Raw genomic sequence first — 21,568 nt, forward strand, 5'->3', positions numbered from 1 at the left:
GATCAACAGGTCAACCTTGGCTTGAATGGACGGTACCTGTATACCTGACAAATACGGCCATTTAAGGAGGTCTTGAGATGTTACCATATCGTCTGTAGTGACTGGCATTTGCGCCTGTGTAAGCACTTCCGGCAGTGGATGGAACTGAGAGCTTTCCAGGCCGGCCACCTCGAGATTAAAAAGTGAAAAGGCATGACTCATCTTTGTTTGACCCATTGTTCGTATCAGGACTTGGGTTCTCTTTCCAGAGAGGTTCAAGCGATTCATCAGTTGTTCAGAACAAAATGTTCCGGTGCTGCCTGGATCCAAGAATGCATATGTTAAGATCACACAGTCACCTTTGGCAGCTTTTACTTTAACAGGCAGCACTGACAACATGGTGCGACAATTGCCGGCCCCTGTATGTCCACAAGTCATGTGAGAAATGGGAATAAGCTCTGGTGTTTCCAACTCTTGTTGAGGAGCACTTGCCTGTCTATTTATGTGCAACACTGTTGGATGATTTTGCTTGCAAATGTCGCATTTCAATCTCATATCACAGTCACGGCTAACATGTCCATGACGAAGGCAGCCAAAACATAAACCTCTTTTCTTCAAAATAAACAGCTTGTCCATGTGTTTCTTTCTTCCAAACTGCTTACAATTTTCCAGCAAATGTTCCAGTGAGCAAAAAATACAACGGCCATTTTCATAGTCTTCGAAGGAGTGTGGCTGCTTAACCTTGGGAGGATCTGTCTCAGTCACGGTACTGGCCACCACGTTCCCCTTCACTCTACTGCCCGCATATGACCTGCCTTGACCTATTGATGTTGAGTTAGGGCTGTAATCATGCAGATCTCCAAAGAAGGGGTCCGAAAGAATTCTTACGTGCCGCTCTATGAACTGTACCAAGTCAACAAATCCAGCTCTGTATCCTGTTGATTCCATGATGTCATGAGCCTTGCCACGCCAATGTTCTCGTAATTTATAGGGCAACTTGGCCAAGATTGCCCTCAAGTTCGCAGGCATGTCCAGTTCCTGCACATACTCCAGCTCCTCCATGATGTTGCAGCAGCCGCGTAGAAATAAGGAGTAACTGTGCAGTGCCTTTGTGTCATCTGCTTTTATTGCTTGCCATGACAGAGCCTTACTAATGTATGCAGTGGCCGTTTTGTAAGGATTTCCAAAATGATCCTGGAGCAAAGCCTTGGCCACGGCATAACCACGATCTGAAGCCATGTGTTGACAACTTCGCACAAGTTCCTGAGGTTGCCCTCGGGTGTATTGCTCCAAATAATACAAACTGTCTGCTGCGGCTGCTTTACTTTCCACTCCTTGCTCAAATGCTTTGATGAAAGTTCTGTAGTGCAATGGATCACCATCAAATATTGGAATGTCTCTTGGTGGAAGTGTCATTGAACGCTGTTGGTTCATTAAGGCTGCTGTAATCTCAGTTTGTCTGCTCATAATGGTCAAAAGGTCTGCAGGAACCTGTGAAGTGGTTGATGAATGAGCTTGCGCATCACTTTGTGTTGACCGTACCTTTACTTCCATTGCTTTTCCATCTTGCTCCACCAAAGGGTGCTCCTGATTTGTGTTCCATTTCCTTTGTTCCAGGAGGTTATGCTGTTGCTTTATATTTGATGCAATCAATTTCTTTGGCCTCACATCCGCTGCTTTGCTTTCCATTTGTGGCATCCTTAATCTCTCCTTTTGTTGTGCTGTTTCCATATCATCATGATGAGGTTTAAACTCTTGGACTGTGGGGTTTAAACCTTGTCCATTCATTGCTCCATTTTTCTTTACAGTTGACTGCGCTTGAGACTGGCCCTCTTCATTGGCATTATAAATGTCCATCCGCGCTTCAAATGCCACCAGTTCCGCCTCCAAATCAAGCATCTCCATTCTTCTCCTTAGTTTTGCTTCTTCTTCTTCAATAGCATGTCGTTGTTCCAATATTTTCACACGAGCCAGCACTGCAGCTCTTTCCGCTGCTGCCTTTAGTTTAGCAGATGAAGCAGAGGACTTGGTACTTTTTTTGCTAACCCTGCTGCTCACGTTTGACACACTATCTTCAGGAGAGATTTCATCATTAGCATAACCTTTATCGGTTTCTTTTATGATTTCTTGTATTTGTGTTGAACCTTGAGAAAACCATAGATTGACCCTTGAAAAACACTCATTGTTTGGGATCATTTTGGCTTCAAACCATATTTCGTGCTTTTCACCCTCTTCAACAGACAACAAACCCATCATTGAATCATGTACATTTTTAGCATCAACACACAACCCTTTCAACTCATCAAGACCATTTATCACCTTGGTTTTATCACCACGAGACATGAATGCATTCAAATCGCTTCTAATTTTACTTACATTGTTAAGTTTACATTTCCTATTGTTTCGTAACCTTTCAAGTTTATCAACCAAACCCTTTTCTGTTAATTTAACAATACGTTTTTGAGTTCCCGAATCATTAAGTACTTCATTTTCATTATTTGTGTCCATGTCCGCTGCACAGGCTTCCATTGTACGTGCTGGCAGTGAACGCAACGCAAAATTCAGCTCCGGTGATGACGCGAAGGTTGGTCAGTGAGTCACGTGATCCAGCGCAATTTCTGAACCGCGACGATCGAATTAATTTTAACGCACGGAGCGTTACCAATGCATTGGATTTTAATTTTTTTTTAAGTGTGCACACAATTGGCCATCGACAGAGTAGCGCTACATATACCTCTCGTTGGGCGCCTTAACTGTAAATCCACACGATGACGTCGGTGCTCCAATCCACTCGGTGGTCAGCAGCACTCCTCTGGATCAGCCATGATAGCAACCATCACGGCTGCCTGCGAAGTCGATCAACCCCAGCTGCTCCTCCACACACCGGCTTCCCTGCTCGTCCCACGCCGTCTGCCGTGCTCCGTCGTTTCCTCCAACACAGTCTTTGTTTGGGCAGGTTTTTGACAGTGTAATAGCCAGTATACTAGTAGGCTAGTGAGGTATTGACTGTCTGTTTGTTTGCTTAGATTGGCTTGGCTTGACGCGCTGGCGGCTTTGCTACCTGTGATTGCTTTGCGATGTTATTCACCAAAGAGTCCATGAGAATCTTGTTAAAAGGTTAGGTTTATTTATCAATCGTCAATATTAAAATCAATCTAAAACACCATAAAGTTGCACACGCTCCGCCCAAGCGGTCAAAAACCTGTATGCCCTTTAAGTCCGTACCTGGGCATACCTTCTTGCTCTTCCCTTTTATATAATCAGTCAGAGCGCCACACAGTGCTCAACAAAAGTAATACACACACACACATTTGACCCCTATTTGGCGTCTACAACGAGCATTGTCCGTTTTGCTTTCAATGCAGTGCTCAAAGGTGCGTATAAAAGTATGGTAATGCAGGGGGTCTCCCTTAAAAATTGTGAGCTCCTTCGCAGGTAAAGTGGAAAGTCTCTGCTCTTTAATTAGCATTTCGGTTATTTCGTTTTGCTTTTGCATTATTTTTAATAGCTCGGAACAGGAATCAGTTGGTTTCTGGGTCGGCTTGGCATTGGTGGTTTTGCTGTGTGTGGGCGATGGTGTTTGAGGCCTGGTCCCGTTAAAACAATCAAATGGTTGTGGTTGCCAACCTGTTTTTCCACTCCGCTCATCATTACCATCATCATCATCGTCACATTCATCATCAGCATCGTCAGTTTCCGTAGCACTGCCGTCATCAATATCCCATTCACCATTACCATAACCATAACGGAGTTCTAATCCTTTCTTTGGCCTTTATTTGTTGCCCTTTACACTTAAACTCATGTCCTCATAGGTTTTGAGTTTTGCATCTGCAGCAGCAAGTTGCATTTCAAGAACCAACATTTCTCTTTTCACCTTTAATTTAGCTTCTTCTTGTTCAAGGGCCTGTGCTTTCTTTAGACCTTCGACCTGGACTAAAAGTGCAGCTCTCTCCACTTCAGCGTTGCATCTGGTTGAGGATGAGCGGCTGCTACTTTTGCTCTTTTTGGTATCCCGCTCCAATTTTCTCATTATTCCCACTGACACACAAGAATCCTGACTTTCCCTTTGACCGTGGGACTGCGTTCGTTGTCCTTTAGCTTTCTTCAGATGTTGTTATTGATTAGAAGGAAAGTCTGTACTTTGTTGCACCCACTGTTCAACTGTTGTTGCCTTTTGCAGCCATTGTTTTACTGTTATTCTAAATTTATAGATCTGAGCAGCTTTGGGCAGGTACCAATGTGTGTGATCCACATCCCTTTCTTCCTCTTTGAGCAATTCATAAATTGTTTTTTGAATGGTTGTAAATTCTTCAGTTATTTCGTTGAAATTGCTGTACGATTGGGTGATTATTTCAATGTCATCATATCCTACTTGCATAATGGACTCAATGTAATTCATCTTTGATATTAATTTACTATATTTAGCAGATCTATGTTTTATTAATCCCTCCATTTTATTCTTCAGAGCCTTCTCAGTTAGTTTGGGTTTTCTTTTCCCATGTTCGACTGGTTTGGGGGTCACATTCTCAGGTTCTGATGTCTTATTTTTGTCACCCGTCATTTTATCGGCGTCGGAATGATTGGGATCAAATTCTTCCATTTCATGGGTGAGACACTTAACGATGTCATTTTGGGTTCTGCCTTTATTAATATTCTCAATTCCAATAGTTTGGTCGAGATTGCCATTATTATCATTGGTGCGAGACATCGTGTTAACTTTACGAATATGCGTACACGCAATCTACAGCGACAAGGCGGCGTTTGTTTTGACAGCGACTTGACTGGCTCGTTCGTTGTTCAAAAAATAGTGTCTCTATCACGATATACAATCGGCAAAGTCAACACGGGAGTTTGGAATATTTTCGTTCACTTGTGCTTCGTTTAACATTTGCAAGCGTTAAAAACAATACAAGTCATACCTCTATCTTTAAGCTGTATGCGTTTCACTAATGCATCACGTCAATTCATTCCGCGTTGGCTGAACGATCACCATTAAACGATCCACTTTATTTATAAACGATCAATCATTCCAAACGGCCACGCCACTATCCACACGACAGCGTTCCGTCTTCAAACTTTTACTTCTTTCGTCAATTACTTTCCTTTCGGACGTTTTTCAACCTTTTGTTACTGCCATTTCAATGAGCTGGCGAAAGAAAGTTTTAACGCGCACTCACTCACCATGGGTTGAAGTTGCGATGACGTTCGCTCGGCTTCACTGGTCTTGATGTTGATGTGTAGTTATGTATGTCACGTCAAAAAGTCAAGGGTTAGTCTTAATCGTAGTCATTTCAGTCCAGATGTCATGCCGTGAAGTCAAGTAAATCAAATAAATAAATCAATGGCTACGGTCTTCCAAACTTCAAATCAAAACCATACGCGCATATGCGGTAATCAATACAATATACTATATTCTATCTTTCAGTTTGTACATAAATAATGCGCCTTGATTAAGTGTTGAAAAACGGTATCCGACCAGCGTTCCCCCACTTGTCCTGCATTCGTTATTTATGGATGAACGCAACCAGTGCTGACGTCATCAATTGCCCTAGTGGTGGTGTTGCCATACTGCATTACTCAAAAGAAAACTGCTCCAACAGATAAAATGTTTTGCAAGTGAAATTAAATTGTTCCCAAAAAGTCCATGTCCTTCTCTCCACTAACTATACTTCAACTTTAATGGACGACATCCTCACATTGTTCTTTTTTTCTTCCTCTCCTAATTTTTGTTGTTCAACGATGCACTTTTTGTATTCAATATGTGCCAAAGTTGTTTGCGTATCGATATTTTCAAATTTATTTCAGAAAAAAAGTACCATGGCGCCATCTAACGACGAAGACGCAAATGCACAACTCCGAGTGGTGACGTTGCTTATTAAAAATAAAACAAACAAACAAACAAAAATGTTTTCGAAGCATATAGAACTCAAGGGACAATATTATTGAACCAAACAATGATATTTGGAAACAATTTTTTTTTAAATTATTACAAAAACAATAAGAGCAGCATGTTAGAATGCAGAAGACCCTTCTTTCGACTGTTTTTGAGTCTTCCCGGATGTCGTACTGTTGTAAAATCCGATTGGACAGTAAACAGCCAATCAAAATCAGCCCGAGTGTCCGACTCCTGATTGGTTAATAATTGTGGCACAGTTTGCAACGTAGGCGTAAAATTGTGTTTTGTACCCAAGAGGAGAGAGAAGCCGGAAGAGTTGCTCATTTTTGTGGAACCCACACAGAGACAGCCGTTTTGGATCGGCTCATACTCAAGGACATTTTGGGGGGACTTCAATAAATTTGTCAGTTTATTTCTTGATAAAGACTTTTCTTTAAAGTGGGAAAATGTTGTTTTCTGTTTCTTTTAGAAAAGTGGTGCCGAAGATGCTTTTTTCATAATTTATTTGCTCATACTTAGGGCTAGGTTTTTATTCATAAATGTAAGTTTGGCAATCAGAAACCGACATTTTCACACTGACACTGTTTTCGATATTAGACTTTGAAATGACTCCACTAACACAAAGGCTCAGAAAAAAAGGCCAGTTGAGCAAGTGATTTTATTGATGACTGTGGAAGGCACCGATTTCATAAGCACCGTTTCTTCTCACACCTTTTCCATTCGGTGCGATTAAAAAGACAACTAAAAAGAGGCTGCAGGGAGGAGCCAGGCAGAAGGTGAGCGGGATTGAACTGGCAAGACGCCTGTTTGCCGCTGGCCCTCTCCCATTCGCGAATGGTGCAAAACGAAAGCTTTACCTGGTTTGTTTTGGTTTTCAGCCGTCTTTAGTAAGTTATTTCAGTCTAAAAACGGCGTCAGGGCATTTTAAACCTGACATTATATAAACAATCCAACGTACAAAAAATATAATATAGCATGAAAAAAATATTTGGTATATTTGACAAAATTGATAGAGCTCAACCTAGAAAGTGTATTTAACCAGTCAGAAATTTATTCACAAAGCATAATATTAAATGTATCTGAGGGGATCTTTGAAGAGTTTGAGTTTTGTTCAATGGACCATACATGTACGAGCCAGCCAAACACAGCGAGAAAACCAGCGCTGACTCCAGTCGCCATCAAGTTGCCAACTCCTGACATACCAAAAGCTTTGAGAGAAACTGAGACGATTTGCGTTTCTCTTTCTGGTTCTTTTTATAGTTCAACTTCTAGTTCAGTTTTTCACCTTTTCACACAGCGTAATGAAGACCAGTTGAGCAAGTGGAACAAGTGATTTTATTGATGATTGTGGAAGGCACCGATTTCATAAGCACCTTTTCTTCTCACACCTTTTCCATTAAGTACGTTTAAAAAGACAACTGAAAAGCATAATGTTAAAAAATGTTGTTCCAGGCAAAAGCAATTAATTTTATTTATAATGTTCGATGTAAACACACAAAAAAAATTCTCATCACTCAGACACAATGGTTCTTCTGGCACTGATCACATTGGCTTAATGTCAATAAAAGAGCTTTGCAAAATTCAATTCATCATATTTCATTCAAAATCACATTTACATCTTACCACAGAGAGTCGGTTCCTTCAGTTTTTTTTGTCATTTTTTTAATCTTCAAGCATCGCTGCTTTTGTCACCAACACAATTGTGTCTCTCAGCACTATGTTTCGTGGAAATTTTTTTCGCACAAACGCTGCAACAGAATGGCTTGTCTCCATTGTGCTTTCTTGTGTGGTTTGTTAAACTTGCCTTTATAGAAAAGCTTTTACCACAAACCAAGCAGGAAAAAGGTTTTTCTCCAGTGTGTGTTCTTCTATGTTTTCTTAAATTCGACTTTTGAGAGAAACTCTTGCCACAAACTGAGCAGGAAAAGGGTTTTTCTCCACTGTGTGTTTTTGTGTGGCTTGTTAACGTTGACTTTACAGAGAAGCATTTTCCACAAATTGAGCAGGAAAAAGGTTTTTCTCCATTGTGTCTTCTTGTGTGGCTTTGTAAATTTGACTTTTGAGAGAAACTCTTGCCACAAACTGAGCATGAAAAAGGTTTTTCTCCACTATGTGTTCTTGTGTGTTTTGTTAAACTTGACTTATCAGAGAAACATTTGCCACAAACTGAGCAGGAAAAAAGTTTTTCTCCACTATGTGTTCTTGTGTGTTTTGTGAAATTTGACTTAAAAGAAAAGCTTTTGCCACAAACTGAGCATGAAAAAGGTTTTTCGCCACTGTGTGTTCTTGTGTGGTTTGTTAAATTCGACTTTTGAGAGAAACTCTTGCCACAAACTGAGCAGGAAAAGTTTTTTTCTCCAGTGTGTGTTTTTATGTGACTTGTCAAATGTGACTTTCCAGAAAAGCTTTTGCCACAAACTGAGCAGCAAAAAGGTTTTTCTCCACTGTGTGTTCTTGTGTGAATTGTCAAATGAAACTTTCGAGAGAAAGTTTTGCCACAAATTGAGCAAACGAGAGGTTTTTCTTTACTGTGGTTTCTTGTGTGCCGTTTTAAAGACAACTTTGAGGTTAATGAGTCAGTGTGACATGCCCTTTCACCTTTAGCTTGCCCATCATCATCATTATCATCGTCATCATCATCGTCGTCTGATAATGTGTCCTCATTATGTACTTGTGATGGCCCCCAGTGGTCTTCATCACCTTCTGTTGTCACGTGATGACTTGAGCTGCTGCTTGGAGGCCCCGCCCCTCTTTTGTCCTCATTCTCATCCTTTTTTTCATCTTCAGTCTTTATCGGGACAAAGTTCACTGGTGACTGGTTAATCTCCTCCTCCTCCTCCTTTTTGATGTGAGTCAAGTCTGGCTCCTCTTTCACAGAACAGAAATATTTTTCACTAATGTCTGCAGGACACAAAAAGACGAACACACATTTAGTTTGGTCAAGTCATTCTGATTCAGATCAACCCACTCGTGTACAAACCTGCTTTGACTGGCACAACACGAGGCTGATTGCAAACTTCGTCCAGCAGTTGAAGATGTTGCTCGTTCTCTTCTTTTATTCCACAAAGTTCCTCTTTGTACTTGGGTGTCGTTCTTGCACACATTTTCAAATGATAATTCCCAAAAATCCGCACTTGATCTCTGTTTGGCGATGAGTCATAAAGGATAATGTAAATGGCAGTCAATTTAAAACTGAACAAAGGTTGGACTGCTCGGAGCCACTTTTGTGATCCTGGCATGGAAGTCCATTGTTTCAGAGGGGTCTCGTTCACACCTCCTGTGGTGCAGCTGTGATCTAATCTTCCTGCATTCCTCTCCTGAATGTCTGGTCATTAGCATGGTCTAAACTTCAGTTACACTTAAAGGATTTCATACTTTTGACTATTAAAGGAATATAAGAGTTTGAGCTTAACATAGTTCATTAGATGTTGGTGCATCCAATGTATGAAAATGTGATATTGTAAAATGCTGAGAGTGTGACTGGTGGCGCGAGGCTGGTTGCGGGGGTTTGTGCATGAATGGAATGTTTTGGAAGCAGATGGTGCTGAGCGAGACGAGATGACTCCGGGACCAGTGGACGAAGGAGAGGCCATCGGGGGATAGCACAAGCAGGAGGAGTCGCCACGGGATTCGGCGGGAGGAGAAAGACCAATGAGAGCGAGCTAAAGTTAACTGCAATACACATAGCCAATAGAATCATGCCAGGATGCCTTTGTCTGTGCCATTTTGCATGTTGTATAGTATGAATCAGGACTGGGCAACTCGGAGGTAGAACACATTCGCTGGTGGCAAGAGAGGTGTAGACTTGTATTGAGAGGGATTCGAGATCCAGGTGCCATGTAGAAATCTGTGTATTGGGAATAAATCCATTCGTGCGTGAAAATGCCGGCTTCCTGATACCTTTCTATTGCAGAACGAGCGCGCATATTGTTGGATGTGTGGGAGTTGGGTAAGGTCGCAAATTGGAGTCAGATTACTTATTTGAGTTTACATTGGGTTAAAGTTAAATTCTAACATTGATATAAAGATAAATTCCAACAATTTATGGTGACGCCGACGGGATGCATGAGAGGTAATAGAAGTCTGGGACTTCAAAGAGAGTCTGGGACTCTAAGAAAAGAAAAGAAGCCTGGGGCTTCAAGAGCCTGGGGCTCAAAGGAAGCCTGGGGCTTCAGGAAAAACCACAAGAGTCTGAGACTCGGGCCTGGGGCCCACGTCCACACCAGGTGACGACCTGACAAAGGATAAAAGAGCCACACATCCGACCGTCTTTCCTCTTGGGCCCACAGTGAAACAAGGTAAGCAGAACCCTTTCAAATTCTGCACATTGGCAACGCTAAATTATAAGAGGAAGGAGGAGCGGAACGTAGTAAGCGTAAAAGTGTTGGACGCTATTAGGGTGTAAAATCTGGGATTTACCTTCTAGCATAATTAATGGCGCAAAAGTAAAGTAGTATAGTTAAAAAAAATGAAAGTGTAAAAGTGTAATAGTAGGGTGTAAAATCTGGGATTTACCTACGAGTATAGTTAGTGTAAGAGTATAGTTATTGGCGCAAAAGTAAGTGTAACAGTGTGGACGTTAGTAGGATGTAAAATCTGGGATTTACCTACTAGAATAGTTTGGAACTATTCGTGGTTAAGATACGGTATAAAATCTGGGATTTACGTATCGGGACACGGTTTAAAATCTGGGATTTACGTGTCTGTGTGGAAGCTGTGTGAATGTGAAGGCTAAAATTGTTCTGCGTAAAAGTGGTTGGGACACGCACGAGTGGATTTTGATTTCAAGATGGCGAAGGAGAGGAAGTGTTATAGTGGTCTCGGGTCCTGGGTGTGGCACGGAGATTGAGGATAAATTCATAAAAATGAAACACAAAAAAGAGAAAGAAAGAAAGCTAGAGAAAAGAGAAGAAATTGTGTCAGTGTAGCGATTGGAAGTTCAATAAGAAAAGAAAAGGAATGTGAAAAAGATGCAGAATGTGTAGAAAAGAGAAAGGAACAATTAATGTTCCATTGAAAGGAGGATGATGAAACAGGCAGTATTGAAGAAGGTGTGACTTGAACAAATGAAAAGGATAAGAATTAGGGTCTGCTGTAAGGAGGAATTGAAGAAATAAATATTTTATGTGTCATACTTTAGTTGATGGTCTTTCTATTAAGGTAACTGTAATTAGTAACTGGAATGAAATGCACAGATGGAAATGACACAAAGAAAAAAAAGATTGGTGTTATGAAATCATAATTGAATGAAGCTTTTGAGAGCATGAGAAAACTTTGCAAGAGCATAGGTGGTTCCTGACTTTGTAGTTTGTGATTTGATACCTTGATTGTTTGAGTGGCTTTGGTAAGGCTACAGTGAATTTGGAAAATTAAAGGGAAAAAATAAGAGTGAGAAAGATTTTACAGAAGGCAATGGGTAGAGGTGTAATCGTAAAATCATGAGTGTGCTCTAACAAAGAGTTAACAGCCCTTTGAAGTTAGATGCTCGTTCCCAAGTAGGGGGAGGAAGTCAGAGAAAGAGGATGAAGTGATTGAAAAAGTGGAAGAAAAGACGGAATGTCTGAGAGGCATTTATCCACAGTTGCCAGACTCGCAACAGTATGTGTTTGAGCCGCCGCCCGATCCGACGGCGCCATTAATGGGGGGGGAGCAGAATGGTTTGAGATGCAAAAGATAAAACGATTCACGGATGGCACCAGCGACCATACAATTGATCGAACAGGCTGTGAATAATGAGAGAGAGGGTGCGCGGAGAACAGCAGGGGAGTGTGGAGACGCCCGTGCTGGCCCCGGGGGGGAGCACCAGCAGGAACATGTAAACATTTCAGACACAAGAGGAAAAACAGGCATCAATGGCAGTCGTTAACTGATTGAAAAGGAAGATATGCCTTTTGGTGCTCTCGAAAGAAGGTCACAGTCCTTTTGTTTCAGAGGTGTGTCGCGGCACCCCCACGATGTTGCAGACGTTGATCTAATCTTCAGGCATCTGCCTCTCATTGAGGTGTGGAGCAGTTTTTTTTTTACAGTGCTAGTGTAGTATGGTACGGGATAAAATATATGTATTCAACCTAACAATAAATACAAATTAGCAGGGAATTAGAACACAAGTTAAACACTGAAACATGCAGGGGATGCCTGAGGAACAGCAGGGCGGCGACAATCTTATTAAAATTTAAATTTTAAGCAAAGGGATTATGGTTTTGGGATAAGTTTTAAGTGAAGTATTCTATGAACATGTTGAAAGAAAATCTTTGGAAAGGGGAATATCTAGCCATTGGAGATTGGTTTACCAAATTTAAAGTTGGACTAAATAGTTTTGTAGATGATTTATTAACTGATGTGTATTAAATGTGACAAAGGTGGAAGACAGATGTTTTTTTTTGACTGTACGACGCGAACGCTGACATGACAATTTTAGAGGATATGACATCATTCCATAAATACCAGACTGCTAACATTCGCATCTATGAGCTGTTTGATGTCACAGGTGCAGTTTCGTCAGCTGCGTCCAGGAGAGGAGAAACAACTTCACGGGGAGTGAATGGGAAAATCCAGAGACCCACAGTTGTAAATTTTGGCATACGCTGGCTAAATTAAGGCAAAATTATGGATCTGCCAGCACAAATCTCAGTGAAATCAAGGCGGACGCGCCAAGGGAGGGGTCTCTGTGTGGAATTGGAAAGTATCGTTTGGTGAATGAAAGTGTGAAAGAAAAAGTGTTTGGATGCATATGTGGTTTGAGTGAATGTTTAAGGGACGGGCCTCAGGACAGAAAATTGTTTGAGGTCACCGGCAAGCCCTTACAGTACTTAGGATGCGATGGGTGGACAGGTCTGATCAACCTGAATCCCTATTGCACTCCCGAGTATTGATTTTCAAATTGTTTTTGGAGAAAGATTGGAGTAATTAAATTCAAGCATCAAGTGAATGGTTGATTGACGTTATTACACAAAATTTATGCAAAACTGAAAGTTTTGGAAGGAAGATAATTTACCCCTTCTCATTCTCACTGGCAAGTGCCACTCGTCCAGTTCTGTCCACAGGTTTGAGGTGACATGTGACCGGTGTGACCAGAAGGCCGGAGAACGCTTCAAATAGCGCCTCACCACGCCCATCCCGGAGGTTCTCCTCAACAAGGAGGGAGGTACAAAATATTCTAATTTAGGGTCCACGGAACAGATTAAAATATAGTTGTTGCTTTAGCCTGTTCATGTGCTCCACAGGAGTTATTATTATTATTCACATTGAATGCGCGACTAGATAACACACGCCCAGTCAAGGATAGGGCAAACTTTTCTTGGAGTGTTCAGACTTTTTCATATAATACAGCACCACAGCAGTGATATTTGAAGTTAATGTCGAATTAGTGGCACTGTTTTTATGGAAAATTACTTACTTAATGCAAGGGTAAGTTGTTGTAGAGGAGATATTTCAGACAAAAATGACCCTGAAGTGGTCTCAAGCACGTGTCTCATGTTGGATGTATGAAATTTTATTCTGATATTTTCCATTGTAACGTATTTCATTGTATTTAGGACTAAGACATTGTAAAACACTGTTTGGAATAACTCATAGAATACCTCAAATTTAAGAACAAATGGGAAATAGATGTTGAAGCAACTTTAGTTGACCATATGTGAAAAGTGTTAGGAAAACAAAAGACAGGCGCAAATTTAGAGTGACAAAGCTCTTTCCGTCTCCCAGCAGGGCAGTAATCTAGTAAAGCCAGGATACTGGGTGCTTGTAAGAAGTTTGAAGATAAGACATTCGTAATTACCCAAGGGGGAAGGAGGCGTTAGTAACAGCTCTCACAGCTGTAAAGATAGCAGAAAGGTCAACATTGGTTTATTCGACACGTTGTAAAGAGGTCACACGTTGTAAAGAGGTCACGTTGGTTGAAATCTCCTACAAAGGAGACACCAGACTAAGAGGTTTATACAGAGTTACAAGCGGGACAAAATTTATTTCAGAGGAACTATCCTCACTTGAGGCCGAGGCCAGACCTGCTGACCAGCATGATGGTCACCAACTAAATGGGGACACCTCAGGTGAGATTGGCTGTGCCGTGCATCAGATATTTCTGGCCCGTTGGGGTCGATGTTGCTGTGTCTTTCAGGTGGGGAAGGGGGAGACAGGCCTGGTCTATGTGGCCAGGGCGAGACGTGAATAGAGTGAGACTTCCGGCAGTGACCCATCCAATAATGTCGACATTACACAGCTGTTCCAGTTGGCCGTCCACAAGGGCGTGCACCTTCCAGTGGCAGACATCAGGCGAAATAGTCCATGAATGAAAAAATGCTAATCGGCCTAAGTAGAACACATTTTGTACCTAATTTTGCACGACATCAGAAAAGGAATATATGGGATTGGATTAAGGAGCGTGACTAAAATTGTTGTACTTGCAGGTTTAGAAGGCCAAGAGAGATAAGAAAAAAGGAGGCAGCTGCTCCTTCCACTTCTGCTGCTTCTGGGCAAGGTTCGGGTGACGCAGCGCCACAGCAGACTGGCTGCTGTCCATAGCAGGCCAGTCAACGAGGTTGGGATTGCAGTAACAGAGATATGGGTGGTTACAGACGGGGGTTGTGAGTGGGGTGTGCTCTGGCTGCGGGGTGTGGGGTCACTGGGTGATGAGCTGTCCATGCCGAGCCACTTTCTGGAATGTGCCATCCTCCGGTGCCATATCTGTCACAAAGAGCTCCACCAGCGCAGGGGGCGCCACCGTTACCCACTCCCAACGCACTTGACACAAACCCGCTGGTACCCCATTCCGTGACAGGGGGCCGCGGAGCTTCAGCGTTCGAGGACTAGCAGGTCCTAGCATTCCGGGGACGGTGGATGGACAAGTTTTCGATGGTGCTGGATATTGGGGCGAGCTATGAGCTCCTTCCGCAACCCCCACTGAGCCATGTGGACTCTCAAGAGTGCCTGAGTCACTGCCATTGACTGAACAAACACTGGAATTCGAGTGGCATTTCTGGATGGGACTGAACTTGACTGTGCACATCCGTCGGAGGGAGCATATGTCGTGCTCTCTTCCTTCCCAGTGGCTAAACTGAACTGAAACATTTGAGGGCAGCTCTGAAACCTGGTTCCCATCCTCCCGCGGTGGGTATGCCCTGTTCTTGCTCTGGTCTGAGTGGTTTAGCAACCGCCACCCTTTCAATTCACCGATTGACATATCACATTGTAAATGTGATCACAAACATGATTTGGTTTATCAAAAATGCACTCATCCAAATTTAGTCATGAGTGCATCTTGCGTTAGAATTATATATTTGTTATGTCTACCGGCGTTGCCTCGCACGCGTGCCTTGTCCCTGGGCAGCGGAAATGGTATGAATTGTTTACTTTCGCCGAGCCACAAATCGCATTGAATATTGATGCGCGTCATCATACTAGAGGTCTAGACCCCATAGTTGTTGCACAATCGGGAGATCATATATCAGCACCGACTACAAATTCTTTGGTTTTGGGAACATTACTAAATTTCAAAATTTCCAGGGAAGGGTCGCTCGGAAATGGTAGTTCTGTGTGTGTCTCTGCTAGAGGTGTTGTGGACCCAGGGCCCGACTGATTTGGGGCTCGGCTCCACAGCTCCGCGATTGTTTTTACTGTCTCTACCCCCTCCCCCAGTTGACAGAATCAGTGTGGGCACAGCCTGTAGGTGGATTGAGCCAATCATGAGACAATAGGAGGTGAAGACTGCAGCGGTCTTGGAGCTGTCTATGTCTTGTAGAGCACCTTTTCTTCCCATAAAAAAAAAAAAAAAGAAAAAATAGAGGTTTAATTCGGTATCTGCGTTATTATAGTTTTGGGATTTTTTTTATTTTAAGCATAAATGGTTACTATTTCATTTGTGTTGCTTTAAAATTTGTCAATTAACAGTCAAAATTGGAGCGTTAGCTCGAGGCTTAATTTGTAATCTCGGAACACAGTTAGATATTTGAACTCAGTGAACTCAGCATCACTGGAGTCGGACTTCACTCCGTACATCAACCTCCGGGTGCTTTCCCGGAGGTGGACTCAATCTCGCTGATAAGGACAGTTTAGAGTTCTGGCTAGAACCTCACACGCCATCCAATTGGGAACTACGGGACAAAAGTGGTACCATAACTCACAGTTGCGCCCGGCCCCAGTATTTGTGCCCGCCAAGGTTGAGCTTTGAGGTTGACCGCCCGGACGGGCAGGTCAAGAGAGGGAATGTGTAGATGGCATGAATTGGATCAAAGTCAGACACTTTCGAGTCTGAACAAAGACGATGACGATGCAAATGTTTAACTTATTGACTATTTTACCTGCTGGCGTGTGCTTTGTGTGGACGATGTTGGCGTTTGAACATAGGATGCGGGATGACAGAAGTGATGGAGCGAAAGGAGCATGTAATGGAATGGTATGGTATGGAGCAGAGCGAGATGATGGTAAGACGCTGACACAGACACAACAACTACTGCTAAATCTGAAATGTAAACAACCGACACAGGTGAACACTTGGGTGACAATTTTAATTGGACACACCCATGGAATGATGTGGGAATAAAAAAGAAAGAGCCTATTTTTGACACCCAAGTTGCAAAACAAAAGTTCACCTGCCTAAAAGTTAAATGGGACGGGTCCTGGGATTGGAAATATCCAGGAGTCATGGTGTAATGAAAATGTGTCTTTGCCAGTAGGAATCCCTCTCGCTCGTGATGATGTTTGGCTGTGGTGTGGAGAGAAAGTGCTGTACGATAGGCTTCCCACCAATGCCTCAGGTAAGTGCGCCCTGGTAACGCTGATCATGCCAGTTAGTGTGACAGCCTTAGATCTGGCCAAAATGGAGTGGGAAGGTGTTGGACAATGACGAAGAATCCCCTTCCTTAACAGGAAGAGAAGGGACATGCAAGAATGGTTGAATGCAGGAGATCCCACGTATATAGATGCAATTGGAGTTCCAAGAGGGATCCCTGACGAGTATAAATTGGTGGATCAAATTGCGGCAGGATGGGAGAGCCTTTTCCTGTTCGTTACAGTAAACAAAAATGTGGATCGGATTAATTATGTCCACTATAATGTCCAACGATTGGCGAATTTTACCACCTCAGCACTCCAGGCAGTGCATGAGCAATTGGCTGCCACGTCTCTTATGGCATTCCAGAACAGAATAAGCTTAGATATGTTGTTAGCCGAAAGAGGAGGGGTGTGTAGTATTTTTGGGGATCAGTGTTGTACTCTGATTCCCAACAATACATCTCCTGACGGTCGCCTTACCAAGGCATTGGAGGGTCTGCGCACGTTAAGTGACAAAATGAAGGAGCACTCAGGTGTGGACACCAGTTGGTACTCTGACTGGTTAAACATCTTTGGCAAATATAAAAGCTTGATTGCATAAGTACTGATTTCTATCGCTGTGTTTGCCGCTATTATGGTGTTATGTGGATGTTGTTGTATTCCATGTATCAGATCATTAACTGTTAAGACAATTGAACGCACGTTGGGGCCACTCCCTCCTGGTGGCCAGTACATGATGATCCCTCAGAAGGACCCCCAGGAGGGGGGGGGGACAGCTGTGGCCCTACGGGAGTCCGGGATGTGAGTATGTGTAGGTGGCCTCAGCGACCTGAGGCCATGAGGAGGAAATGAAATTTTCTACGGATTTTCTACTAGAATGACATTTTCTATTGATTTTTAAGTTTTACTAATTTTCTATTGATTTTTAATTTTTACTAATTTTCTATTGATTTTTAATTTTTACTAATTTTCTATTGAGCTTTACCTCACCTTCTATGGATTTATAGTTGTTACTAATTTTTCGTTGTTTGATTTTTAGCTCGTGTTTAACAATAAAATAAGGGGTTCGAGTGATGACCTCAGTTGTCTGAGGTCATGAGAGGGAATAAAGGAGTGGAAGAGTTTAAACCTGGCTAGTTTTATTCGATGTCCTGCATCTTGTGTCACTGTTATTCTGTGGAATGCTGAGTGTGTGGCTGGTGAAGTTGGAAAAAGAAAGTGAAAGAATGTGAGGTTTGGGAGGTTTTAGGTCGGTGCCTGGCGCAGACAGATACCTCGAGGGGGAAGGGATGCACAAGAAACTGGACCCTTCAGCCACAAGCAGGAGGGGCCACCACTTGAAGAAAGACCAAGAGAAGCAAGCTAAAGTTAACTGCAGCGTACACATAGCCAATCGAATCATACCAGGATGCCTTTGTCTCTGTGTCATTTGCATATTGTGTCTTTAAATTAATGCTGAACAGCGAAGACAAAGAGAGCTGTATTGAGAGGGACACACGCTCAAGTTGTAGATTTGTGTGTTAGGAATAAATCCACTCGTGTGTGAAAATGCCGGCTTCCTGATACCTTTCTATTGCAGAACGAGCGCGCATATTGTTGGATGAGTGAGAGTTGGGTAAAGTCACAAATTGGAGTCAGATTATTAATTTGAGTTTACATTGGTTTAAAATTAAATTCTAACATTGATTTAAAGATAAATTCCAACACCACCAAATTTTAATTTTTTATTTTCGACCAGAGACTGTAAAAGAGGAGGCGGGACTGTGTCAATTATAAAAACTTAAACTCTTATTTCAAAGTAAACTATTTTTAACAGGTATTTATCTTTTGAACACCACGCCTTTGTTTTTAGCAGTCCTTCTATTCTCTGTGTCACACTTTATCTACCTCCTCATCACTCTACTTCTTTTATGGGTGAGTTTTCAGAGTTCTTATCGATTTTACATTCCACTTATAACAGAATTTTAATAACTGGCGATTTTAATGTGCATGTTGACAATATCTCGGACTCACTGTCCAGAGAATTTTTAAACCTTTTTAACTATTTTGAATTTAAACAGCATGTCGCACAGCCAACTCACAATAGAGGACACACCCTGGACCTGGTCATAACATACGGCCTGTCCGTTGGTGTGTCCTCTGTTGTTGACCTGGCTGTGTCAGACATTTACTGTGTATATTTTAACATCGCCAGTTTTAATCAAGAAGCAGCCCCGGTGAGAATAGTGAGAAAACGCTACCTAACTTCTGAGGTGGCTGCAAATTTTATTGAGATTTTAAAGAGCACTCCTGCTGACATTTTACCTGCACCTTGTGATTTTATTGTTGATAATTTTAACAGGGTTTTAAAATCAACATTAGACTCAGTTGCTCCACTTTTAACAAAAAACATAAAAATCAAGACGATACCCCCGTGGAGAAATGATTTAACGAAGAAATCAAAAAGAAAATGCAGGAGTGCAGAATGGAGGTGGAGAAAGAGCAACCTTACAGTTCATGACCAAATATTATGTCAACAACTCAAATCCTACAATAAAACAGTCAAACTGGCAAGAATGTCTTACTTCTCAAATCTCATTACAATTAGGAAAAACAACCCTAGGTATCTCTTCTCCACCTTCGATCTTTTAACCAGATCTGATCTTAAAAAGTCCTCACAGACAGCGACAGACGCTTTCTGTGAGGAATTTTGCAAAACACTTCAGAAGTAAAATCGATGGCATAAGATCCAGTCTTTTAGCTCATTAAAATGTAACTTCTATTAACGCTGGACAGTCATTTTTACCAGAGGAAACACTGGAAAGTTTTGCCCTGGTTGATGCAAGGACACTTGGTCGAGTTTTCTCCCAGGTAAATCAAACAACCTGCCTTTTAGATCCAATTCCCACATCACTTTTAAAAGCTTTTTATGGATTTTTTTGAGGAACAGATTTTAAATATAGTCAATTGCTCTCTTCAGACGGGTGTCTTCCCCACTGCATTTAAAACGGCGGTGGTGAAGCCCCTTCTGAAGAAGAGCAATTCAGAGCCCAGTGATTTAAATAATTACAGACCTGTATCCAACTTACCGTTTTGAAGTAAGATTTTAGAAAAAAATGTTTTTCTACAGTTATATTATTTTTTTAAATACAAATAATGTTTTAGAGAAATTTCAATCTGGTTTTAGAATGAACCACAGTACAGAGGCAGCTCTTTTAAGGATTCTAAATGATTTCAGGTGTTTTGCAGATGCAAAAAAGCTCATAGTTTTGGTGCTACTGGATTTAAGTGCCGCGTTTGACACAGTAGATCACATTTTATTAAAAAGACTTAAAAACCTAGTGGGCATCTCTGGTACTGCTTTTGTTCCTATCTCACAGACAGACGTTTCTTTGTAAGTATGGATACCTGTTCCGCCAAAACCCATGAAATTGAATGTGGGGTTCCCCAAGGTTCAATTTTAGGCCCAATACTTTTTAATCTGTACATGCTTCCTCTTGGGGATGTCATGACCCGACTGTTTCTCGTCCAGCAGAGGGCGTCCCCTCCGCGCGCTCCCCGCCGCGCGTCACCGGACAGACGCGCCCAGCCGCGCAGCTGACGCTCATTACCTACTAATGGACCTCACTATTTAAGCCGGCGCCGAGGATCGCTCGGCGACGGATAATTACTCCGAAATGCTCATGTTCACAGCTTATGCTCACGTTTACCCCTTGTTGTTCCTTGTGTTATGTTTCTCGTTCATAGTTAGTTCATGTTCAGCTTGTTTACGGCTCGTCTTTTGTTCTCGTTATCGTGGTTTGGACTTCTCTTTCCCTTTTGCGGTAAGACCATTTGCGTTTTCTAGTTTTTCCTTGCTCGGCAAGTGCTTTAAGTTTAATCTCGTTTTTGTTTCCTGGTGTGACTCGCTCCGCCAGCGCTTGTCGTTCTCGCCGCTCGCGGCGCTTGTAATATTAATTATATCTCTAAATTTATATTGTCCCCTCGTCCATAGCTTAGGATGCTCATGGAATGATTGTTCTCTGTCGGCCCTAATAAACATCTGGTCTGAAACTCTTATCGTGGTTAGCGTTTGTGGAGTTCACCCTTCGCTTCCGGCCTCGGCCGGACAGCGCACCCAACAGGGGATGTCATTAGGAGACACGGCATCAGCTTCCACAGCTACGCTGATGACACACGGCTGTATATTGCCGTGTCTCCGGATGACACAAAGCCTATCGATACCCTTTTAAATTGCATTTTAGATATTAAGTCATGGATGGCAGAGAATTTCCTACAGCTCAATCAGGACAAAACAGAGGTTTTAGTTATTGGTCCTGAAGGTCAGAGAGAAAAACTTTTACCAAAACTACAAGATTATAAATCATCACAATTTGTGAAGAACCTGGGCGTCATTTTTGACTCTGAGCTCAGTTTTATTCCTCATATTAAAAATGTAACCAAGATTGGTTTTTATCACCTTAAGAATATAGCCAGAGTCCGCCCGTTTCTCTCTCAGGCTAACACGGAGGTGCTGATGCATGCTTTTATTTCCTGCCGCCTAGATTACTGTAATGCCCTGCTCTCTGGTCTTCCCAAAAAGAGTATTTCTAGTCTACAACTACTTCAGAATTCAGCCGCACGGGTGCTGACGAGGACCACAACGTGCTTGTGAGAAGGGGCCCTTGCAGCAGCTCCGTATTCAGGGACAAGCCCTTAAACGTGGCACCACAGTCAAACACGACACGCAGTGTTCCCTTTCTGGGATGATGGACACCATGATGGGGAATATACCAAACTCTTCCTGAATCAAGGTCTCTTTGATTGTCAGGTACTTGTTCTGCATAATTGCAAGTGATTACATAAGTCATGGACTTCACATATTCTTGATGGAGTTGCTGATCAAACTTAAATTTCTTCTTCAGACCTTGTAACCGTTGCTGGGCCACAGCAAAATTGTTTGGTAAG

This window comes from Idiotropiscis lumnitzeri, chromosome 2 (assembly GCF_059441095.1).
Source record: "Idiotropiscis lumnitzeri isolate Australia: NSW breed Sydney's pygmy pipehorse chromosome 2, RoL_Ilum_1.0, whole genome shotgun sequence".
NCBI classification, from domain to species: domain Eukaryota; kingdom Metazoa; phylum Chordata; class Actinopteri; order Syngnathiformes; family Syngnathidae; genus Idiotropiscis; species Idiotropiscis lumnitzeri.